Raw genomic sequence first — 27,567 nt, forward strand, 5'->3', positions numbered from 1 at the left:
GTCTACCAGGTATCCAGACTGCTCTGAGACTTTTTCTTTAATATATTAGGTAAATAAACTCTTTTATTTACCTTACTTTATATACCATTAAGGTAAATAAAAAATAGAGCTGGTCTATCCATCAATCTGGAAATTGTTGAATCTATTGACATTCAACACAGTGATTGTACAGCCTTGGTGATATTTATCATTACATGTAAGTTTATAAAATCCTTCACCATTCAGAGATGAGTAGTATTTTGACCTTTTCCTCTCATTAAAATGTTATATCTTTTACACTTACATCTTTAAACCATCTATATTTTATTAGTTATATGGTATAAAAGAGGGTCAATGGATTTTTATAGAAATGTCTAACAAACAATCAGAGGAATACCTGGGTGTTTGGGGTTTATTTTTTTTAATTTTTTTTTGGTGAGGAAGATTGGCCCTGAGCTAACATCTGTTGCCAATCTTCCTCTTTTTGCTTGAGGAGGATTGTTGCTAAGCTAACATCTGTGCCAATCTTCCTCTTTTTTGTAGGTGGGATGACACCAGAGCATGGCCTGATGAGCGGTGTGTAGTTCTGCACCCAGGATCCAAACCAGCAAATCCCAGGCCACTGAAGTGGAGCGCGCAAACTTAACCACTACACTACCAGGCCAGCCCCTAGAGGAAAAATTTTTAAATACATCAATCTCTATATTTGAGTCATCTATTTTATTATATAATTAGGTTATATAATAAAATATATATATATACACACACACATACTAGGGTCTGTTTCTGGGTTATCTATTCTAATGATTTGTCTGACTATTCTTGTACCAAAATTACTTCTTTAAAAATATTTAAACTATTGGGGCTGGCCCCGTGGCCAAGTGGTTAAGTTCGCGCGCTCCACTGCAGGCGGCCCAGTGTTTCGTTGGTTCAAATCCTGGGCGCGGACATGACACTGCTCATCAAACCACGCTGAGGCGGCATCCCACATACCACAACTAGAAGGACCCATAACGAAGAACATACAACTATGTACCGGGGGGGGCTTTGGGGAGGAAAAGGAAAAAATAAAATCTTTAAAAAAAAAAAATATATTTAAACTATTAAATTAGATAATGAATGCAATAGTCAGCAAACAATGAGTGCTCACTAACCTTCTTTTCATCTATTTCCACTTTCAGATTAAATTTAAAATAATCTTGTCAGACTTTAACTCTATTATAATTGTGCGACCCTGTATGTATATGTTAAGTTGATAATCAACATCTTTTCTTCATCTTTACTTTTCCATTCTGGGAACAGGGTATGTCTCTTCATTTGGTAAAGTCTTGTGTTAGGTATCTAGTCATATTTTTATAGTGTTATCCATGTGGTTCTCAAATACTTATTGTTAGCATTCTTCATAGACGTCTAAAATGTTTAAGGCTATAGTGTATGGAAATTTATACAGCAAAATTTCAAATTTTTTTTGCCTATACATAAGAAAGCTATATATAGGAAAACTTTTTATCTTTATTTTTCATCACATCACTTTATTAAACGTAGATTTCTATAATAAACAACTGCATTTAAAAGACATGGACAGAACAAAAGCAGACACGGCAGACAGAAATGAATCACTAACATAATCTTAAACCAAAATAGATCAATAACTATATTAAATGTAAATGAACTCAATATGCCAATTAAACAGGCAGAGATTGACAAGTTGGATGAAATGTATGACTAAACTACATATTGTCACACACGTGTTACGTAATGAGAAACACATTAAAGAAACACATTTATACAAAAAAACACAAAGAATTTAATATAAAAGAACAGAAAAAGATATACCTTGTAATGTAAGGTGTGAAACTCCCACTGGATATCCAGCTTCACGAAAGACAGGACTAACAGCAAAAGCTAATAAGGAAAATAATCAGAAGATATTTTTGGAGAAAACCATGTTCACGGTAGAAATTTATGTTTCCTCCCTTTTTAGATAAGATACTGAAGAAATTGCTAAGGAATTAAATAATTTATTTAGAGCACTTAGAATTTAAAGACAGGGGGACCTGAACAGCTCTTCTAATTCAGGGATTGTCTTTATTTTCTTTTCTAGTGACTGATAGTATTTGGATGAAAAAAAATAAATGCAGGACTGTGTGACTAGGAAGATACAGTTTGAACACTCTAATTTAGTCTCACCCATTTATTCAAAGAATAACTAGACCCAATAAAGAGATCCAATTTGCCCTAAATCACACAACTTATTAGATGCCCAGTCTGGACTACAAACACAGCACTCTGTCCTATATAACATTCTCTAACTTGATTTTAATTACTTAAAGCATGTCCACACAGGCTACCATCTAGAGAACAGGAACATGTAATTTCCTTAGGTAAAATTTTTTGCATTACCTAATTTTTAGCTGGCTAAATAAGGACTCTAGAAACCAAACACAGGTAAAGTGTTCATATTCAAAGCCTTCATCCAATACAATTAATACTAGTCCATGGCAACCTGAGTTTCTCCAGCACATTTAACAAGCATATTGGAAAATGTAAACAGTATTACAAGGAAAAGTACATAATAGTGCTTTTCTAGGCATGATGTCTATGAGAAAAAGCAACATGATATTTCACTAATCCAAAATAATGACAATTGTCTTATTTAGATTTTTGTTCTTATGGCTCATGAACAACCAGTCTGTTGGGGCCTAGGAAGAATAGTAAAGGCTTAGAAGCCCAACAGACCTGTGTCTGAGGTCTTGCCCAGGGACAACATGGTATATAGTCACTCAATCAAAGGTTGGTCTGAATAGAATAAATATTTACGTTTTTGATAGGCTATAATGTAGTTTTAGGCAACCATTGTTTAACTCCCCAAAATTGTTTAATTGACCACTAGATCATTTAAAAATACTAATATTGATATAGCTTTAGAAAATCTCTAAAACTACAACCAAAAACAGACCAGCACTGGTAGAATATACGCCATTATAAATTATTAATTGATTATGGTAAAGGTAATGATAATGTAATAACTTCCTTTTAAAGAATGAATTCTAGGGGAGTTATGTGTCACACATTTATCCATTTGTTATGTAAAACTCCCAAAACTCCATAATTATCATTAAATTGAATGTACCACAAAAGTGAAAAAATATATATATTTCTATTATCTTATTATGGGAAATGGTAATAAAATATTAAAATAAGCACTTATTTTATTTTAAAAATGAAAGAATAAATAAATAATTATAAAAATAAGAATAATAGCTCACATGTTGAGCGTTTACATTGTAACCAGCATTGTTCTTATTTCTTTCTGTACATTATGATATTTAAACCTCACAAAAATCTATATGGTATCTACAATTATCACGATCATTTTATTATTTGGGAAAACAAGGCACAAAGTAAATACACAACCACCAAATAGTAAGCCAGAATTTGAACCCCAGCATTGGTATACAAAAGGGCCAGAAATCTTGGCATATTCACAATTAAAGAAAAGGAAACTATAGGATTCCCACTCCTTGTAGAAAGTTTGAACTTAAAAAAATCATTCCGCCATATTTGACTAAATTCCCTTTGTTTCTCTTGTTTGTAAAAAAAGCATACATAGATGATTTCCATTTTCTCACAAACAAATCACTCATTAACCGCTTATAATCTGACTTTTTCTCTTAACACTCTACTAGGATCTTTGTTATAAATTTTTTTGAATATCTTATCAATCTAAAGCAATAGAGAGAAATAAGCTGATGTTAACCTTCAACTCCAGGTCTCCATTACAATACTGACTTCTAGTCGTGATTAAAACTGCACAGTTCGTCTTCATTTGGTCAAGTTAATTACAGGAGAATAATGAGATGTCTAAGAAGAGTTGTTTTCCCAAAGAATCAAAGGATGACTGTAAGCACAGGCCATATCCTTCTGTAAAAGCAGCTCTGTAGAACAATTATAACTGCCATTGAATAACTCTAGGGCACAACACACCTGCGATAGAGAATTCAGTTATATTATCTAATGCTTATTGTCACCTGTGCATTAGATGAATGTCAGACCCAAATATTCAGGGCTGCTGTTGGCCCATAGGATAACTTTGTGCAAATTCATTGAGAAAAAAGACACCCACCCCATCGGTGCGCACTCAGCCCCGTACAAGACACATTCTTTCAGAAGTGAAAGCAGAGTCTGAGTTTCAGGCTTTATTTACCACCTTGACTTGTACAGTGAGCAAACTGCACATCTGTTCATGACAACCCCTGCAAATCTTAGAAAGCAATATACCTGAAAAAGCTGTCCAAAAATATCATGTGATTAAATATTTTGTTTATAGGCTTTGAAATTGTACTGCTATGAGAAAAATCAAATGGAACACTAGCAGAGAGAAAGAAAAACATAATATTTTCTACAGGCTTTCAAATCCCTTCTTTTTGTCTCATTTTAGGAAAAGTAGAGGCAACTTATCAATCCATACTCCATTATTCTTAGCAAACTATACACGCTACAGATTATAAACACCTGTGCTCAAAGACTCCAAAAAACTGGAAAATCAGTAGATTATTTTTCCCTACATGTACATTATTGTCTGGTCTGACACATTTAAACAATATCACTTCAAATTCTAAAAGTGATTTATCAAAGGTTCTTACTAAATATTTATCAAGATGAGCTAAGAATCTAGCTCTAATGAAAAAGCTAAGTGACTAAATGAACACTTCAATTTATTATGTGATCAGGTAACCCATAAAGCCCAACTACCTTAAGCCGTTGGCAAAAGAAATGTATTGACAATTTCAACTTCCCTACACACAACCTCCACTGCCATTTTTGCCCTTTAAGGCTGCTAATGATATACATCTGAATCAAATTTCAAATTAATGACCTGAAGTCTGCAGGATGTAGGGTGTCACACTGATCAAATGATGCGTATGCTGAGAAGTGTTCTAAGCACTTTATTTACATTTTGTCATTTAAACCTCACAAGAATCTACGAAATGCTTTTATTATCTTCATTCCACAAAGAAAGACAGAAACTGAGGCACAGAGAGGGAAAAGAACTTGCCCAAAATTCCCCAAGACAGGTTCATTCTTAACCACTAGGCTGCTTAGAATTATTTCTCCAAGTCCTTTATCTCTCATTGTTGTCTCTATGTCCACTTCTCCTTAGTAGTTATGTTTTCAGCTTTTTAACAGCAAACAATTTGCCAGGAAATATATTTTTGTTCTAGCCTAGGCCTACAAGAAGTTAAATTAATATACACCTGGCTGTTTCCATCTGAGAAGGAAGCAGGAGAAGATTTTATCAGCACACTATTAGTGATTTCAAACAATATGCATTACTGCTCTGTGCAGGCCACTGAGAGAAATCTGGGGATTTAACAAAAACAAGATTGCCCTTGCCTTTTATATCAATCTTCTCTGACTTTCAGTATCATCATCTACATCTTCTCTAACTACTCTAGGCAGGACACGCAGAATACATCTTTTCCTATGGGCAGCGCTGCCAGCATTGAGCATGGGTTAGGGCCTAGAACTCCTTCCAAGATCTAGACCTCAAACATGAAAGGAAATCCCACATAGAAGTATCACATTTTAATAATCTGTCACTTGTCAATCCTATCTCACAGGTTCAAGAACCTAACCTAAAATGTTTGTTCTAAGAACCTAGGAATTACTGAGGGACAGAAAACTATAAAATCAAGTTCATAATCGGCTTCTAACCATGGTATGGCCTGCGGCAATACAGGCCGCACTGGGTTGGTTAAAAGCCAATAATGGATTATAAAAAGCAACAAGCAGGCTGAATAAATTGAGAAATACTGACCCAAAGGGATGTCTATAACAGAAGATCAAATTACAAAATTAAATGTCATACAGAATTCAAGAATCACCAAAAATTAAGATCTAAAGCCAAGACCAAGATGCCTGGAATTTATTAAAAGACTGGGAAAGAGACAAACATTAGCGAGCCCGTCAGACCCAAACTGGAGTAAAGGAACAAAAAGCAGGTTGAGGCAAAGTAAGCTCAGGTCAGAAGCTGGGTCAGGATATCAATACACATGCACTCACCGAATCCGGTGCATGGTCGGGGGGTGGTCCATAGGCAATCCAAGAATTTGGAAAGGAGACAAGGCTAGGGATTCAAGAATTGACAAGCTGGGAAAACAGCATCAAAGGCCTGTGACCACAGACAAAGCTCCAATATTCCTAAAAGCTGCTCGTCTGAAGGAATTAATCACATTAAGCTAACAAATACACCAAGTGAGGAACAACGCAAATATATCTTCATAAATGGAATGACATTACATCCCTAAATGTTATGATACTAAACGCATAGAACTGATTTGATATTGCGAACAAGGAATGACTTTTTATTCCAGTAAATATAGCCCCTTTGCCTATACTACATAATATAAAATAAATTCCTGTTATTGTTTTTCATCTAATGGCACACACTGATTCAGGCATCAGAATCAAATACAACTGCAATGTATTTAAAGAGACACCCACTGAAAATGAAACCATCTTAATCCAGTGTTAGTGAATTAATGAGTTCTTCACATAAATCTTAGATTATTTATAGTAGAATTTGTCCTTGTATCCACCATCACTCTCACTGAGTAACAATGAAAGGTTTTGATATTTGAAGTTACTTATGACTTATCTCTAGCCTGTTTTTCAGCTGAAAAATTGATATGCAATTTTTCAGTGACGAATAGAGAGAGTATAGAAAGCCAAATGAATTTGGATATTGCTCCCACACTACTGGTCTGGAGTAAAGGAAAACCATGATCCCGTGAAGTTTGCATAACATAAGACCAGCAATGTCTTCAAATTTAAAAAAATACCAAAAAAAACAATTAAAAGTTGGCTGTTTTATATGCTAACTTCATCTGTACATTTTAAGGGTTCCCTTAGATAAGATCAAGAACCATAAAATATTCAGCAGGCAGTAATAATAAATAATATCTCTGTTAATGATAAAATGACAAGGCTTCAATTGCTTTAAAAGAAAAAAAGGACAAATTTTAAGTAGAATGAAATAATAAGCACTGAAATATTCTTTAGAGCACGAGTTCCTGTAAATCCTCATTTAACATTTAAAAATAAAAAGAGTATTTGTAAAGAATGTAGCTGTGTATGCTGCAATGGGATTTGGAAAATTACTGCAGTTGCTGGTAAACACACTGTGTTGCATTAAACAAAGAGCAAGTGGCCTTTAGTTGAGAAAACTATATGACTTCATTGATATAAATTTGGCTGAATTTGGCAAGAAAAATATCAGAAACTGCGCTAGATTTAGAACAAAATGGTTTTGTATCTGGGTGTTTTAACTTCTGTTTAAAATGCTACACAGTCCATTTTATGTTTCCTAGACACATTATATTAAACATAATTTAGGACAAAAATGAATTCAAATTGAAAAATACCCCATAGCAGTGACTGCCTTGAGCAAGGTTTTACATTTCCTCTCTGGTTATTAAAAAAAAATCCATGCTTGGGAATGAAGAACTACAATAAGAAATATATGGCTATGCTGGTTTTTCTAAAGTATAAATTATTAAGATACATAATCATGTTTTGACTTCAAGGAACCCAGATATAAGCCTAAGTACTTAATAAGCTTAAGACAAATTCATTACGCTTGCTCCCTCTCCGAAACACTGTTTTCTGTATTAAATTGGTAGCATTATCACCCACCCAATGTTCAAGATACACAACCAAGTCATCCTCTTCTTCAAACCCACACTCAGTCAAGTACTATTTTCTTTTACTTCTCACACTTGCCTCCTTCCATTCGTATACTCTGTTCCAGTCAAGGCATGATAGTTTCTCTTAGATTACTAGAAGTGGTTTTTAAATGACCTCCCTGCCCACTTCTTCTCCCTCTCCAATCTAGCATTCACACTGTCATAACAACAATTGTTTCATCTCTCTGCTTAAAATGATCCAATGGCTTTCTTTTACCTATTCCAGCCTAATCTTTAAGCCTAATCTCTAATTATTTTCTCCCATGTGTCTTATACTCTAGGTTCATCAGCTCCACCTCCACTCACTCTTCCCCTAGCACAACACACAGTCTTTCGTCCAAAATTTAACACTCTCCCCTTTACTTGTAATATCTTTCCTATACTCAGATATACGCTTCAAAGTTGAACCCAGATGTAAATCTCCCATGTGAAATAACCAACTCTCCTATCTATTTCCCAAATACTTTATTTAAATAAACATTATAGTTATCATCAAAGTACTCCTGTTTGTTAATACCTGGTGTTCTATTTTAAGCACACATGGGGGGGTCTTACTCATCTCCTAGGCTCTCAGTACAATGTACATACTAAGTGCTCTAAATTATTCTCCAATTCAAAATAATGTAATTAATATGTTTTACTGAGTTGAGTAATACTTTATAAGGAACAAAATAAAATATTCATACTTTTGAGGAAGAAAGCTACTTCTTCCCTGGAGTTCGAATTAGTCCTTTAGTTGAAACTATTTTTCATAATCTTCACTGGCTAACAAAAAAATCTCAATTTTCAAACAGGAGTATTATGAACCATACTATCCAGTCAAAAGTGGTGATACTAGAAAGAAAGCATATTCAACCAATATGCTCATAATCAAAATCAATATGACTCAGCAAAGACAGTACTTCATGTGAACCCAGAGCTATAAAATTATCTACATCTTAATAGCCAAGCTTAGAATTTGGACAAAGCTTGTTCAACTCAGTAAACACTTATTCAATATCTACAATGGAAAACAGAAAGCTGAATTAGGCATGGTCCATTCATTCACAGAAGAGATCACTTCCCATTAGGAAAAGTTATCTAAACAGAACGAAGGAAGGATAGAATTCAGGAAGGCAGTTAACAAGAGGATGGGGGAAACAGGGCATTCCAGGGAGATAAAAGAGTCATGAACAAGGACTTGGACACATTAATAAGTAATGAAAAGTTGCCTAGCTTGATTAAAGTTTATGATTTGTGAAGGAGATTTCTGGATGTAACCAATATTCTCTGGCCTGTGATTATGGAGGACAGTGAATACCAAGATGGCAAGCATGCCCTCTATATTCTTTTTGTAAAATGTGTAGGCAATGAAGACTACTAGAGTATAAAGAGAATCTTTTTAATAATTCCAGAAAGATTATTCAGCAGTAACATGAAGAAGTAATTTGTAAAGCTATTTGCAGGCTTTAGAACATACTAAATAGCAATGATATTTAAAAGAATTTTATGTATCTGAGGGATACTGTGGATACAGAACAAGGAAGGAAACTAAGGAACAAGATAAAAATCAACATTATGTGCCTCTTGTTTGTAGACAGCAATTGAAAGAATAGAGACAAAGAGAATGTTGTGAGTCTGTGTAATTTAAAAGAATAGTGATAATATTAACCGAGAAGACTATGGGGTAAACATTGGTAGGAAGATAGTGATATCTTTAGAGCATTTTCACGCAGAAGCATTGATCAGACACTTGGAGGTAGAGATTAGAAGTCAGCAGGAGAGGGATGGGATCACAGATATCAATTTAAAAGTAATCTACAGAGATGAAAATTGATGCAGCAAGAATGGATTAGTTTAGCAAGAAAGATAAAATACTAAAAGAAGAGGAATAGCAGGAAAAAATAAATTTTAGGGAGTCACTCTATAGACTTTGAAAAAGACCTGAATTCAGCCATCGGTTCTGCCATTTATTAGTTGCACAATGTTGGACAAATAATTTGACCTCTCTAAGTCTTAGAATGTGGTGAAGATCAAATAGCATAATGTTTAAATTAAATAGCACATGACATCACACATTAGGACCTTAAGAAGTTAATTGTAATTCTATTATTATTGTTCTTGCTGCTGTTGTTATCGTCATCATCATCACCTCCACTATTACTATAAGGAAAATAAAAAGAGAAAGGGTAAGGAACAGTGAGAATCAGGATAATGCAGCACAATATAAATCATAATAGGAGAAATGAGTGGAACATCATGGGTCAATAACATATTGTGATACATTATATGTATTTTGATCTCAAATTTTTCAAATAGTCACAATTTCTACCATCTGCAGATGTTAGCCTCTCATAAAATCATCGTCATCATGCTCTCTTAAGAAAAGCCATTCACAAACTATAAGGAATCTACTGACATGGCTGAGAAGTCTGAGAAGTCCCTTGAGACAACAGATGGTGCCTTATAAATAGGCTTCGAATCACCTGTTACATGACTTGAGCAGCCGAATGACTAAGTCTTTCTTCTAAACTTTGTCAGTTTCCAAATGAATTGTGGAAAAAAAATTCTAAATGCAAAGCCCATAAACTTTATATTAAAATGAATATAGGATATATACATCATTGATGTGACTAGCTGAAATGGCAATAATTTTATTGCATATGACAAGTGCATACACATTAAACCTGTGTGTGCATATCCATGTACATGTGCATGTGTAAAAAAGGAGATGAAATGGAAAGAAAAGGAAGAAGAGGTATAGAATGAGTGTAGGAGGAAAAGAAAAAGTGGAATATTTTTCTGAAGTCTATACTTCTAAGGGTTGTCTTCTTAAGATAAACAGTAAAGCTGTTAAAAATCCAGCCAATATCATATTTATATCTCTTTCTGTAGCAAGGAAAATGTCACCTCAGATTTATAAGGGAGTCACTCTCAAACATTACCAGAGACCAGATCTTGACAGAAGAATAAGCTAAGAATTAGTTGCTCTTATCAAATCATGTCTTTCAAGCTCCTAAGATCTATTTTACTCTTCTAATAATTTCTAAGTATGGTGACCTCAGAGTTAATACATCTCAGATAGATTTATGGAGAAGCTTCCTTATCAGATATAATCCAAATCAGGAAGTTTTGATTGAACAGAATGCTAGAACATAATGATGTTTTATACTACATTTTACTCTGTAGTATAACTTATTTAGCTTACTATCTTTCTCCTGAATTTCTCTTTCCTTCAATTTAATACCCAGTGAATGAGAGTAACAAATCATATGTAGGTCCCATCTTAGAGTGTTAACATAGCATGTTTTTGCTAATTCATTCATTCATTCATTCATTTGACTAATGTTTATTAAGTTCCAGGTACTATGCTGATGCTGGGGACATAGCAGTGAGGACAGACAAGTCTCCTGTGGAACCTAGTTTATGTGTCAAACAGACAAAAATGTAACATAATAAATAAATAAGTTCATTTCTGATAATGGTTCTATGGAGGAAATGAAACAGGTTAATGTGAACGAGAGTGACAGAGTGACTCAAATACCTACAGACAGTTTTATATTTAGGGATGCATTTTAGGATGCAAATTCCTAAAAGAGGTATTAAAATATTCATACCTTCTTTCCACTCTGTCATATTCATATTCATCACCTCCCTGAGGGCACATTTGCCTTATCACTCCATCAGAAAGACTATAATACGAGTAATACAATGTTAGGTACAAGGAATTCCAGGAAGAACAAAACACATAGCCAGTGCCTGTGGAGTTTTCCAGGTAGCTAGGGAAAACAAGGTCCAGAGGCCCGAGAAGTCACTAATGGAAATCTGTTAATAATGTTAACAATTAGTTCAGATTAAGTTCCAAATGTGGAGGTGAGTCATAAGAATTCTGAGAAAAGTGTCACTAACTTCCAACGGAGGAAAGTGGGATGTGATCTGGACCTTGAAGTGAGGGCAAGGAGTAGACAGAGAGAGAGGGGGACACAGAGGCTTGTAGGCAGGGAAAAGAGCATGAACCCAGTCTGGAGCAAGCTTGTCTGAGGTGGGCCTAAACAGAAGGGGAAGCTTGTACCGAAAGGGAGGTTTGCTGGGGAGAAGATTGTTCACGCTTGTTTATCTGTAAACATCAAGTTATTCAATATTTGTGAGGAGAATGATATGATGAAAGTGATATTTTACAAAGGAGATTCTGAGACCACTATGTGGTTTAAAAGTGGGAGATGAGAGAAATTTACAACAATTAGAAGGTGACAGCTCTAATGTAAACTCAAATAGCAGTGGCAATAAGAAAGCACATATGTAAAACTGCTACATATGAAACAGACAAAACACCATGACTGATGAGATAAGTAGATAAGAGTAGAAAAAAAGGGAGGCGTCAAATTTATTACTGTTGCCCGGAAAACAAAGCAAAGTGTCTGCCTTACTGCCAGGAATATTATGGTATATTAAAGACCACTGTTGAATAAACTTAGCAATCACAAAAATGCAATGCACATTTTTTAGGATGTCTTCAAACTTTTAACATATATACTAAAGCTTTTTAAAAGCATTCACTATATTGCATATGTTTTATATAAGAGTATACTCACCTTTTCAAATCTTTAAATAAAATTTAATTCTAACATACCAAATTTTTAGTTTTGGATCAATAGTACTGGTCATTACTCTTCACCTCTAACATGATTTTTCTATATTCATACATAACAATATTTTTATAAATTCATCTTCTGTTTTCCTACTTTTAGGTTCCTATTATTTAGTCCAGTATTACTTGCCATCTTTAGATATAATGCATAAGAAAGAAAGAAACAAAGTTGGTAAATACTAGAGGTCTGTCTACTAAATTCACGGTTCCTAGAAATTTCAGGCAATCCCAAGTTTTCTCTATCACCTATGTGCTGATCAATTCCAAATGTCTGACTGCAGCATAGATCTCTCTCTTCAATGCCGAGTCCTACATATTTAAAAGCATTACTCTAATGGTCTCTGTATACGGACAATGTCTTTGGATCCCACCCTTTATTTCATATGAAGTGTTAATTTTCTCATCTATAAATCTTACCACTAGAGTTTTCAGAAAACTGGACTCAACAGTTACAGAGAGACTGCTGTACTGCTGTACTTTCATTTTGGGGACCACCACAAGGTTTCACACCCCCGTGCCTTTGAACATGTTTTCTCTACCTACAACGAGCAGCCACCAACGGTAGCTTTTATAACCTCCTAGTACTTGCTTCTTTCCTCTGTGAACTTTGGCAGATTTCATTGCTCTCCTCTATTTCAGCAAGGCCCTTGTACACACATCTCTTAAGAAACTTATTACATTTTCCTGTAACTATTTATGTCAATCTTCCCAAATCAACTATGACCTACTAAACTATGAGCTCCCTGAGAGTAGAAACTGTCCAGTCAGATGTGCATTACAAGTACTAATACAGAAAATAGAGTGACACTCAGTAACTGTTCATGAACTGAATAAGGAAATGAACACATAAGATCAGAATGAGCTTATCCATATACGAAGTGAACTATGCCATGGTCTTTTATAGGATTGGGTGCTAATATAATTGCATAGCCATAAACATTTATTCCATAAATATAATCAAAATTTAGAAATATTTTAAAATTTAAAAAGAAGCAAAAAATGAATTAGAGCTGTCATCTTTAATCTTTCAAAAAAACAATAAATTTTAAAGCTGTTAAGATACAGACGCTAAACATGATGTACTAACTAGTACTGAAAAGAGTATTATTATACAAGAGCTGCTCACATTTGGAATCATGAGCCTTATTCAGTACCTATCATCTCTTATTCTTGAATACATGTGAAATAAAATTAATTCTTTTTGTCCTTTCATACTAATGAAGTTATTCAGAGTACATCAGGTCTGCAAGTATTTACATAATAATTTAATTTTTAGAACAATTTCAAATTTATAAAAAATGTCTATTATGCAACGGGAAAATTTATGTGTATTTTGTATTAAGAACTACTTTTAATTTAACTTTTTTATACACACTTTTAAATCAGCTAGATTATCTAAAATTGAGAGGTTGATTTTATGTTTTTGTGCTTTAAAAAAATAGGATAAAAATCACTTAATGGTGGAGAGAGAAGCAAAGAAAGCTGATGAAGTGGGGATGAGAAAACACTAGAACCAGAAAGTATGAAAATGTTCATAAAATGAGACACATTCTCTCATTTTGTCTCCATCTGATAAATTGTATCTATTGTGTCTTAAAAATAAATGCAGCTCTCTCCCTTAACTGATTTACCACCAACACCCAATAATTAAACATATGTATATTCATCAGTATATGTGAAAAACCTCAGAATATAAGTTTGTACATTTATCAACAAAAAAGCAGATGCACAAGAAGGAACACACACACAACACACATAACACATAATCTCCTTATACTAATATCAAAATTGAGTCAGTCATGAAGAATAATAATTACTGTTAAGCTGATATAGATCCATGTCCATGTGTGAGGATATAAACATACCTGTTTTTTCATATGAGAGTGTCACAAATGTAAATAAGAATCCTTTAAAATAAATCTTGAATTTTTCCCCCTCTAATTTTGGCCTAACATTGAATTCTTCTGACCTAGCAAAGATATTTCCTGTATTCTGTATGAACAACATTATCTTATATTCTCTTTAGAAACAAATTGATGCCAAGAATAGAATCAATATTTTAATAGTACACAAATTGCCAACACACATATATACAAGACTATAGTTTACACATAAGAATAGCTTTCAAAGGGAAGTCTGTAATACATAGGCAATAAATGGTTGTGCAAACATGGAAAAGAACATTTAATGGCTCAATGTTCAAAATGTTTTTAATTTGAATATTCCTAGAAACATCTGATATAGTCTGATATTAAAAAGGATTATCTTGAGATCTTCCAAATTATAAAATGGTGACTATTACAAAAGTGATTACTAATAAATGCCTAGTAGAAACACTAACTCAAAAAATGAAAATGACACAATGAAGATCAATTTCCCATTGATAACTTTAATTTAGACCTCCCAAAATAACCAAATAACCATGCCTGAGCTGAAAGTGTTAAGCAGGGAACTAATGAGATTTGATTTATCCTTTGGGATGATTTCACTGGCTGTTTTATGGAGAATGGGCTGTCAGGGGACGAGAAAGGATATAGAAGAGCGGAGAGGAGGCTGACGCGGTTGTCCAGGTGAGGGAGGGATAAAACACTTGATTATGCATTGATCAAAGGAGCTGATGAGAAGTTAAAAGACATATTCTAGAAGGAGACAATATATAGACAATAGAATATAGACAGAACGACTTTCTGAGTCTACACATAGAAACAACCCAATGTTTCTATTTTCATGTTGAAAATGAGCACATAGACATTCATCAAGAAATGTACTGATGTGGAAAATACGACATTTATGATGAATCCATATATATCTGTGGGAGTTGAAATTTAAGCAGAGGATCTATTTTTTACTCTCTGAATTTGGTGTTATTTTTTCTTTCATTTTTATTAGTGGGCATGAACTCCTTCTGAAACAATTAAAAATATTTCTATCATGAAAAAATTAAGTAAATAGCAAAGTAAATGATTCACTATTAATTTTAGGGACTATAGCCTTCACAAAAAAAAAACCCACGTTCTATTTGCATAGAAGTTACCAAATTTAAATGGTCACATCACATAAAAATCATCAAAACATTATATTTTCATATGTTCATATGTATTACTGATAAAATATTTTCCACATTTATAGCAAAGCAAAATTGTTCTGGCATTTAAAATGAATGGAATTATTAAGTTTAAGTTCTGCAGTTTAATGTCTGAAAACTTTCTCTCACAGAATTTGAGTATCTTTTTTAAATCTCAGTGGCCATGCTGCCATATGAATACGTTTTATTTTATAAATGTAAATTACAATTAACCGATATTTAGAAATATTGCAAAGTCCACTTTGTTTCAAAAATCAGTGATGACATGTATTACCCTCAATTTTAAAAAACTTAATTTTTATAAGTTATATCAGTTAAACCAAGGTGTGACTATGTTTTAAGATTAGCTCTAATCAAAAATTCAAAAAAATGGCATATCTGAAGAACTTTGGTTAATTTTTAAATTATTTCATGAATAAAATGCTAAATATTCACTAAATACAGTTGTACAAAGTACTCTTCTTGATTCAAAATTATGACATCTCACATTTGAGAACAGCTTTAAAATAGTCAGCAGGATTCAGACTAATCATTAAACTTCTGTTATGTTAAAGAAGGAAACTATTCTGTGTGTGTCCATTATCTATTCTGACTACGGAAACAAAGGATTCAAACCAGAATATCATTCCATTTTATTACTATTTGAATAAATGAAATTTCATAGTCAGATACCGTATATTTTGAGCTAAAGATACATGAACATATGGTACTTACAACACTGCTTTTATTTATCTGGAGTGACTCTTTCAGAACTTATTACTATGTCAAAGTTCTGGAAAGATTATTTAAATTTACCTCAGATAATATCAGGGTCAATTAACATAGGATTTGCCAGCAGTCTTCCCACTATGGCTGTAGCAGACCTCATTATCAAGGTATCACTTATCAGTGATTATAGAAGAGACTCCTCTAGGAAGCCCCAATCAATCTACTCATTTCACAATATCTTTCAATACCTACTGTGAGCTAGGCGCTCATCTAATCACTTGAAAAATTACAAGAACCAAAACATATCTAATTCTTGCCCTTAAGAAGCTTACATTCTAGTAAAGGAGACTGAATCAGAAAACTAGGTGGCTTAGACTAAGTAGATGATACTTAGAAATATAATGAAAACAGAATCCATCTGTGACATATTTTGGGGGGTCCAACTAATAGGACCCAATGAAGGAGTAGCTTCTGGAGTGAGCAACATGGAGATCTCAAGAATGATTCAAAAGTCTTTGGCATGATGGAAGTCTTATTTACTGATATGGGGAAAATCGGTAGAGAGAACAGTTTTGGAAGGCACAGGGATTTTTTTTAATCTTTTTGAAAACATTAACTTTGAGAAGCCTATGAGACATCCAAGGTGAGACGTCAAGTAGGCAGCTGAATACATGTCTGAGGCTAAGAAGAAAAGTCCATATAGATATAAATCTGTGAGTCAGGGACATAGAGTCAGTATTTACAGAAGAGGAATGTAAGAGGTCAAGTAGGGTAGAAAAAACAAAAGAATGAACTCAGTAAACAGGTAAAGGAGGAAAATCAAATGGCATTGCCTACAACTGAAAAGGAAGTACAAGAGACATGATTTGGTTCACCAGATTTAAAAACAAAATAAGTTTCGGGAAAAAGTGAGTCATTAAATGCTTTGAATTCTACTGAGACTTAAATAAGATGAGACTGGAAATTATCCACCATATTTAGCAACAGAGAAGTTATATCATTATTGGGGAGAGAGGTGGCCTGATAGATTTAAAAAAAAAGAAGATTCATAATCCTGAACTATACATTATCAAAAGTCATCCATTTTTAAACATTTCAACATCTAATACAATATCTAAACATTATACTCTACGTATACATGAAAAATAAATTTAACAAACTTTTATTAAATTCCTACTAAATGGCAAACAATCTACTGTGCACTGACAAGTCAAAGGGGAACAATACACAAGATGCAATCTTTATATATAATGAGCCTAGAACACACTGACACAAATATACATATGAAACACTGAAAATATCAGATATAAGCAGTGCAGAGTGAAGTAGAGGGATCATTGGAATGCAGAAAGAAAATCATTTAATTTCTCTATTCTACGCATTTTTGCCCTAGAACTGCCACTTCTAAATGTTCAAATGGTCTTCTAGAAGAGCTGTTGGTTTCCTAGCATACCCTCATCCTGAGCTTCAGGAAATTAGTAACTTCACGCCTAAATGAAGCACCAGAAACAAAGAAAACATCAAGGATAAGTATGAAAAGTATTATAATTAATGAGACACTTGCAATACTGAATTAGGATTAGGAGAGAGTCCACTGTACTTGTTACTTATCAGGCTTCTCTTGTCTTTTAAAAGTTAAAGCCTGCCTTACATCATAATCTTATTTGCAAAATTGGTAATCTATAGATGTGGAATGGACTAAAACTGGATGAGCATGGAAGAAATATGTCATGGCAGAACAGTGATAACCAGATTAATTTGACATTATAACTTGATTTAGAAGAGTCAACTTTATCTTTACATTTACTATACACAAAAATTTATGACATTCATGGAATCATAAAAGTGGCAGTGTCATTTAAATTATATCTTGAAATAAGCCAATATCGAGAACTTGGTCTTACGCTAAATCTTAAGGGGAAAAGATTGATTGGTTTACATATGTCAAACAAGGCAAGTGATTCTGCAAAAGGCTAATGGAAAAGCCCAGTAGGTCCAGTTTGCTATTATTGGTGATAAAAAAACAAGTGCAAATATTTAACTTACTCTATGCTAGAACAATTCTGAACACTTAAAATATATTGCCTCATTCACCATAATAAAACTATGAAGTAACTACAATTATATCCATTTTACCTAATGAGGAAACTAAAGCAGATAAATTCATTAACTTATCCATGGTCACTCAGACAGGAAGTATTATTGCTACTACCATTTTTTATTAAGAGTTTAAGTTATTTTTAAAATATTATAAGATTCTATTGGACAAGTACATGATAAGCTATTATTGACATCAATAATATGAGTTAAAATACCTTTCTTCCTGAGGGAGATTGAATATTAATCTGTCTTTTCAGATTTTCTTGCTTTCATTCTATCCCAACCATTTTTGATATGGTGATTTTACAATAGAAATTTGTTATATTCCAATTCATTTTGTTGATACTTAGTTTGCACTCTTTGCAGCACAAAAAAAATTCAGAACAGTTTAATGGCAATGGAACTTGTTAGAGATGACAGCAAACAGGTCCAGTAACCTGAGACCAAGCACTCATAAAAAAGAGTTGTCCTCCATCTCAGTAGGCCATCTTCTGTTAAGTGTTCGGCCTCTGAAGAGACAACTTCCCCTGACAAAGGAAGGGCGTCTACCCTCCGAGAAGAGCAGCCAATAGAGGGGGGAGTAGGGACGGCTGCTGCTGCCAGATGGCCCTCTCATCTATCGGTCTTGTTTTATAGAGGGACTGTTTAAAGCACCTTAAAGATCCTATTTCACAGTCGGTGCAGTTCACCTCAGACTCCTCACAAAGACAGATTGTTTCAGTTAAATTGACAGAAACTATACAGAGACTGCAACTCCAATCCACCTCTTTTTCTCGGTTAGAAGTGATGGTAATAGTGATTACAATGACAAGTAACTTAAAATTAAAGAGGGAGCCAGTTTATCTTACACCGGCTGTGGCTCAAATTTTGGGAAAAGGCCAAACATGGAAGGAGAATAGATATGAGTCGCAATCAATGACTATTTGAACAGTAAAAACACTTAGTCTAAGACTCATCACTGTTTAAATAACCACCTTGAGACTTTGCTGAGCTTGAGGTACTAATGTTGTCACTAAACCTCTGCTATCTTTAACATCAAAATACTCAGTAGAATATATATTGATATCAGCATATCAGAAAAATGGTGCCGTCACAAGAAAAATTTTACTTCTGCATAATCAATTAGTGGTAGATTCAATTTCTTAATTCATATTATCTAAGGGGCATTGAGAAATACCACCTGTATAAGGGAAGAAAAAAAAATAAGTACATAATTTTTTTCAAGTTTTATTTATTTTTGTATCTCAGTTTTATTGATTGTGGGTTTTAAGTACAAGTAATGTTAAAATGTACATTTCAGTAGGAATAAAATATACTGGCTAAAAGAAGAATGAGAAATAGGAATAAATTTTCATTTGAATTCAATATTGTTAATGCAAGTTGCATGTACACAATCTTATTCTCCCTACAGAGGTTGTACTCTAAATTGAAATGTTATTGATATACTTTTATAAATCAGAAATGCTAGTTCATGTATATTTTATTCTCTATACCAATCCTTTTAGGACATAATTAAATGCAAACAAACAGAAAAGACCTAACTCGAATCAATGTGTCCTTCTGAATGACATATCCTTCATACCTGTGAAGCCATCTCATCAGCTAGACTATTGCACTCACACTCATAAATTTGACAAGGTTGGCTGATTCCCTTCCAATCCCATTTACATTTAGAAATATGTAGCCATATAACTTATTTTTCTATTAATTTATAAAGCGCTTCAGTTATGATGAAAGGCAAAATTACCTGTTTGTTTCCAAAGCACAGGTTAATGTTTCGATTATCTTTGTACCTCATTGTTGATGTAGAGCTTTTGAATATAAAGTGAAATGTAAGACAGATTGTGTTGTGTCTTTGAAGACAAAGCATTCAGTTAGGATACTTCAAAGCTGTCGATCGGATCATCTTTCACTAGAGACGCTTGAGCCAATACAGTATATGGATAAAATGATTCATCACTTCAACTCTACAAGCCGTTATTTCTAATTAAAAACTATCCCATAAATACCTATTTTATCACGACGTTTGTGTCGTAAATAAATTCAAGTGATCAGTAAAACACTCACCAAGGAAATTACCTCAAAAAATTACTTCATTTCCAAGTGTATCTTCCTAATTAAAATGACTTTTCCATTCACATTTCTGAACTGTAATTTATAATAACTTGAGTCTCTCAATATCCAATACTTAGGAAGCTATTGCCCTAATTTCTTAAATCATACTGCCTACAAAACAGGAAAGTTTTAAACCATTTATTGGCCTTTTACAAATGTGTCCATGAGAACTTGGAGCTACTCCTTACGTTCAAAGAAAAAAAAGAATAAGCTGATAAAACTCCATAATCATTTTCTCCAACATTAAACAACAGCAATGAGGATAAAATCCATTTCAATTACATTTATTGTAAAATTACCATGTGTAGTACCCTAAAATATGTTAAAAGATATACGATACATGATCCCACATATTCATGAAGATTACGGTTCAAAGTGTCCTCTCTCTCCATCTATACTTAAGATATGCTTGATTTTCCTTCATCTTTAGCTTTTTAGCTTGCCCTCTATCCACTCTTTCTTTTCTAGAGAGACAACATAGTACAATGGAAAGAATTTTAGAGTGGAGTTTCTTTAGATACAGATGTGACTCTTCACTTAGCCATTACTGGAGGTAACTTCTTTGGGCAACACAATTTCCTTGGCTGAGTTTAAAATTTTCAAACTTCAATTCCTTTTATTTCCTATGCTCCCAAGTCAACTCTTACCCAGTATGTTATATATACTGCCTCTTGATATTTGAATATGAACTAGATTTTCAGACATCAGAGTCTTTTCAGACCTAAATTTTCTAACTTTTGATTGTTTTCCTCGAAATTCTCTTCAATAATATCTTCTGTAACATTGTATTCCTATTCTCTGTTTCCTTCTAAACCTCTAAATAACCCTTCTCAGCTTCCTTCCCTGACTCCTCTTCCTCTACTTCTTTAAATAGAAGTGGTCATCAAAGTCTCATTTTTACACATATTCTTACTCTACAATCCTTCCTTGGCTTATGGCTTCTATATACAACATGCCAATTCTTCTTATTTCAGGTTAACCTTGGCATTGTTTCTACGTTCCAAAACAATGAATTTCCAAATGCATAATGAACAACACAATGAAGATTTTCAGCAGGCCTTACAAAACATCCCACAATCATTATCCTCTCCTAGTAATCCCAGCTTTTTCACTCCTGTGATTTCAATCTACTAAAATTGCATCATCAGCCTTCCAGTCAGACACATTACAAATCCTGATATAATGTTGGAGACTTCCCTTTTCCACATTCTTCTCTCCCATATAATCTTGTGAATTCCTTTAAGCCAACTTCAAAACACCTCTAACACCATCTCCTCCATTCTATTTCTGTCATTCCACAAATGCAGGGCCTTGTGAACTTGTTTGGCTCCTAACTTATCTTCCACACCGCTGCCAGACAGAAATATTTGAAAGGTCTCTCTATATCCTTTCATCAAGTCTCAGATGTTCATGTTGCTGGAGCATGAAATCCAAACTCCCTACCATAACATTCAATAACTCCTGAAATTCAACCTCAATATACCTTTCCAGCTCATCTCTTGCTAATCTTCTCCACATTGGATTCAACATTCTCTGGAATATCATGAAAGTTCATGGCCTCTTGCTTCACCCATCCTTAGTCTTGTTCCCACCTGTTCCCTCTCTACCTTTCAGAATCTTAATAATTCTCCATCCATTTCTTTGCTGAAATGATCAATGCCTTTCTGGTTGTTTTACTGGGGCAGTTGACTCTCAACTCCAAGATTCCTCTCCATAGGATCATCAACTTCTGCTGTACACAAATACAACGTAAGCCCAATAAGTAAAACTGTAAAAATTGGGAAGTAACCCAGACGTAACCAGCTCAGACAAGCTATATAGTTTTATCTCAAAACATGGTCTAGTTCTTCTCAATTTTAAAAAGTCTTAGCCATGACCTCCCACACCAAAATTAATTTCAAAATTCATATAGTATAGTTCCCTTAGATCTTTCAGCAATACCTCTTCATAATATTAAGGCTCAGAATTAACATGTTTCATCTGTCTTTATGTTTATGGAATTTCACTGTGAAAATTGTTACTTTTTCTGTTACCTGCTTAGCATACATTTGTTGACCAAACCAAGTTAGTAACTCATAATTTCTTTCTATCTACCTACCTATCTTTCTATCTCTATATATAGTCTTAAGTATATATAGTCTTACACACATACTTTATATATTAAGACTATATAAGTAAGTTCTTAAAACTATTCACAAAAAAATAAAATCACATAATCAAAAATTTATTACTATTAATTAATAAGACAGAGCACTACTCCCATGCTGGACTTTATTAACCTTTATAAAACCAATGAATTAGATATTCTGAAGCATTTACATTAGTCTCAAATATTTATTTGCATAAACAACATAGAAAAATATCCTGGACCAATTTTGGTTTTATTATGTTTACAGAAAATATCTTGGAAATCTTAGTACATAAGATAACCAACTACAAAATAAGATAATCCATAATACTTCCATTTTGTCTTATCTCTCTTTACACATAAACATGACATTTGTGAATATGTCAGTATATTGACAAGCATAATAATGACACGTTTATCACAATCTTAACTGAAAATATATGATGAGAAATGAGGGTACACTTGTACAGTGATGGATAGTAATTAGTCTTTGGGTGGTGAACATGGTACAGATATTGAAATGCAATGAGGTACACCTTATATATATAAAATGAAATTCATATAATGTTATAAACCAATGTCACCTCAATAAAAAAATAAACGTCACTACAAAAAAAAGAAATCAAATAAACTAGAAATCAAAAAAGATTATTTCTTATTTAGAAAAAGCCAAATATTTAAGAATATTTTAAGGAAGATATTTTAAAGAAGATATTCTAGTTGGTAATCTTTCTAGAGATACTAATGTTAATACTTGCATAAGAAGTTCATACACTCATTTCAACTCTAAGGCTCTAAAGGTTACTTTAAATGAAAGATTCTCAAGCGTGCCCACCCTCAAAATACACACCTTGAAATCTGATGATTGTTCTCTTTCAAACATGGAAAGAAATGAAAATGAGAAGCAGTAACTCACTATATGCCTTTGTTGGAATAAATTTTCCAGTATATCCTTTATACAAGTTATAAATGTAATGTAAATTAAAAGATAAGTTAGGAAAAGAGTCACAAAGGTGCTAGTATCTGATTGGGACTTGGAAGGATGGGTAGATATTTTCAAGGCCAAGAAAGGATGATGGAACAAATTAATGATGACTGAAGAAAATTCATGTCTAATTATGAAGTTTGTGAATGGTATTTAGCCACAAACATATGAGGAATACTTATCCCAGTAGCAAGGTATATTTTTGTTTTCTTGAATATAGATACCAAAATCAGTATCATCAAGGTGTTTTGACTCATGGGCACCAGGCAACCTGTGGAACTTTTATCAGATGACTTTATAAAGTTTCTAATATTAAGTTATTTGATACTAAAGTCACAATATTTATATAAACTAATTTTAATTAATTTGTAAAATTCATGAATTCATAAATTAAATTTAATCATGCTGAAATCACGAGGTAAATTTTCCTACTCGTATTTAGCATCAAGCTGGGAAAAGCATAAGAAGGCGAGCAAACATGAGATGGATTGACTCCATAAAGGAAACCACAGGCATGAGTCTACAGGAGGCGAGTAGGGCTATTGAGGACAAAACATTGTGAACATCACTCATTCATAGAGTTGCCAGGAGTCACAGCTGACTTGATCGCACATAACAACATTTAGCATGACAGCATGTAGAGATATTTTCCATGATTTTTCTGTATAAAATGTAAGAAAAATAAGCAGGTCAAATGAATAAGGCATTAGAGCAATAATAAATAGTACTTTCTAAAAGTGCCACAGAGATATAAATTATTCTGGTTGTTGATACTATTATTAGACTATTAGTGCTTTGCACAACAGTCTAGATCTCACATGCATCTCATTTGATCTTCACAGCAATGTGTAAATTTGTTAGTAAGATGGCATTTGCTAGTTTTATGGAAAACTGATGACAGACAAGCATTTTTCCCCAAGTTATGTAGTTCTTAAGAGACAGAGCTAAAACTTGAATATAGCTCTTCCACCAGCATTCCAAAATAACTAGAGTGGGATTTCTCATCTGTTGTGCAAATTTCTTCTTTGAGACAGGTGATAGTAAAAGAAAGATTTAGAGAATGAAGTTCTAATTCCCCTCACCAAATAAGTGGCTTTTTTTCACCTTAGGCATGACCCTTAATTACTCTATGCTCTAGCGTCTGCATCTATAAAAATGAGACTTTGAATTAATCTCTAAACTTTTATCTAGTGCAAATATTTTATTATTATTCTAGGATTTATCATATAAAAATATGAATGAAGAAGCACTAACCAATGTTTATTTACAAAAACCAAAAATGTTTTAAAATTACTGATTGGTAAATCTAATGCACATTCACATAGGAATGCTCCCTTATGTAAAAGATATCATGGAAGAAAAAAAGGAAAATAGAAATGTGTGACTTAAAATTTTTAACTGTGTAGTCATGCACAATCAGGCCTAAAGTTGTAAAAAGAAAGTAGATTGTTTAAAATATCTAAATATATTTTACTTCTTTGAAAATACCAAAATAAATATAGTCATAATGATACTAAAAATCTACTCACAAGTACCATACGTGAATTATACCTACACTCTTAACACAATAATTGTCATCCAAGCCATGAATATTGAGAGTCATAAAGCCATGGAAACCATAGTACCACACTCTAAATCAAGTAAACTATTGAAATGCATGACATAGGATTTCTATTTATAGTCACTAAAAGTGTAAATAATATCTGAATTAAATTAATATACTTTTTCTTCCTATATATTATAGAGCCATTAATTTTACGCTGTGCTACCTGTATATCCAATTGAATATCTTCTCTTAAACTCCCCTCATAGTAGCACGAATACAATACAATTAACAAAATTAAGTATTGAGCCATAGTACTTTCATTAACATATATTAATGTGAATGAATAGAACATTTTACTAGGAAATGAACAAACAGCGATGGGGCCTTACTGAGAATTTTCTGAACAGAATGTTGTTGCTGTTTCTCTATTCAAATGGTTTGTTTTAGTTCAAAGTGTTTTCTTTTGTACAATTTATCAATCTGTATCATTTTATCAAAGAAAAAAAGCTGTTGGCAAGACCGAAAAACAAAATATTGGTATCAACAGGAAGACTATAAGGAAGAATACAGTACTGAAAAAACACAAAAGATTGGATAATGCTCAAGACACAGAAGTAATGTTCACAGATGATCCCAAACAAAATTTTATCTAAATTTGCTGCCATTTTGAAGACAAAAGCAGGTCAGATGTTCAGAGCTTCAAATATGCTCAATTGTGTAATATCAGACAACTGTTACGGCAGAGACTGCTGGATGATTACCCAATATCCATTCTCTAGTTCCTCCTTACTAACAGAACTCCATTTCTCTTGGCAAAAGCTGTGTTCTCACCTTAAAAAGAAATTGCGCTTCCACTTTGTCAGATATGGGAGAATACATGGCATCATTTTGTCAAATGAAATGTAAGAGAAAGTCATTCAGCGCAACATCTAGAAAATCTCAAAAATGAACGGCAGTCTTAGATGAAATGCACTCCTTGCCCTCCTCCTTTTCCAGTCAGCATATGGTGACTGGCACTCTAGTAACCATTTGCAAGCATGAGAAGGAAGGTCACACATAAGGACAATGGAAAAGCTGAGTTCTATGAAACGATACCAGCATCTGGATGACTCATTTCAGGAAAAATAAAAAATCCTTTCTTCAAGCAATTTGGACCAAACTCAATTGCCAACTGATAGACTTGCCTAAAATTTGTCTCTTATTTTTAAAGACATTCAACAAATGCTTACCGAAAGCCTTCACAGCTCTACTACCAACAGAAAATCAATCCAATCCCCTTGGTCCTATCACTTCAACAGTCAAAGGTTTTCCCCCAAAACGATCTCCCTCAACAAAGGTCATAACCCATACATCTCATTGACGGAGTAGACCCAATTTAAGCACAAAATTGGATCCTCCATTATATTTATATACACTTTCTTTAAAAGTGAAAAAAAATAGAATTTGGCTTAAACTATTTAAAAACATCTATTACCATTTTACTTAACATTACAGAAGACTTTTTGAAATTTTCTCAAAAATAACTGTGCACAAAACAATCAAACAAACAAGGAGATTCTTTTCTAAACCAGTGCTTTATAGACAATCTGTGGGAAAGGACCTTTTTTCCTTTAATTCAATTTGTCATAGATCAATTCTTTCATAAAATATATCCCTCAAAAAACCAAGTTCACTGACCCTATGTTTGGACGTGGCAACAAATATCAAACTGCTATGGAAGTTTCCCAAAACTTATTCTCAACTTTTCCTCACCTTCCTGCACACTGGAAACAAGCACTAGGCACACTGGTATTGATCCCACAGCCGATACTTTGTCACCATTTTTCTAAATCATTTATATTGGGGTTCAAATATATAGGCAGAAATATTTTTCTAAATATTACTCCTGCAGACCCTGACTCAATTTAGTGTTCAACCATCTTTTTCTTCTTTACCACAAATTGAAACAGAATTCAATTACATCATCTTGAGGAATATGGGGACATTTCTGATGCTCTTATTCATTAATTTTAGATGAAAATGAGGTTCGATGGCTTTTCAAAGAAGTTTAAAGGTTATTCGATTTTTTTAATAGGTATAGAAATATTAAAAACTCTTGAAGTTTTTGCCTTTACTAAAAAAGTGCTAGTTCTTTATTTCCCGTCATATGTTTTCAGCCAAAATTTAGACAGATATATGTTACTATTAGGCTTATGAAAATATACACACGATAATTTCAAATTAACACATTGTAATATGTCACATATTTTTACCTATTCTAAAAATGAGCAAATGGAGAAAATGACTGAAAAATGTATTTTTTTATATTCTGAAAATTATGTGCCATAATAATCTAGACTTCTTAACAGTGGAGATTATGGAATCTTGACACATGTCTAACTAAACCACAGAAAAGAAAGATAGAGGGAAGAGAGAGCCCTGCAAAAGGCATAGACTACTACTAAGTTCTACAATGCTTTATTGGAAGAATAGTTCAAAACGTAAGAATAACATGTCAGTGTCCGAACTTGGAAGAAATGTCCTCAGCAAGATTCCCTACTTTGGGA

The 27,567-nt window shown here is 33.4% G+C and overlaps 1 protein-coding gene across 50 annotated transcripts in view; it reads right to left on the reverse strand.

The window, feature by feature from the left end:
- The window catches only part of ADGRL3 (adhesion G protein-coupled receptor L3), an 801,265-nt gene that overhangs the window by 567,633 nt on the left and 206,065 nt on the right, over window positions 1–27,567 (reverse strand). For 8 of the 50 annotated variants that reach the window (XM_070262448.1, XM_070262429.1, XM_070262409.1 and 5 more), the window contains exon 3: window positions 1,816–1,884. The exons of the other annotated variants lie outside the window; for them this stretch is intronic. The gene's annotated coding sequence lies outside the window, so the exon portion shown is untranslated. The remainder of the gene's footprint in view (window positions 1–1,815; window positions 1,885–27,567) is intronic. 50 annotated transcript variants of the gene reach the window in all.

Source organism: Equus caballus, chromosome 3 (genome assembly GCF_041296265.1).
Source record: "Equus caballus isolate H_3958 breed thoroughbred chromosome 3, TB-T2T, whole genome shotgun sequence".
NCBI classification, from domain to species: domain Eukaryota; kingdom Metazoa; phylum Chordata; class Mammalia; order Perissodactyla; family Equidae; genus Equus; species Equus caballus.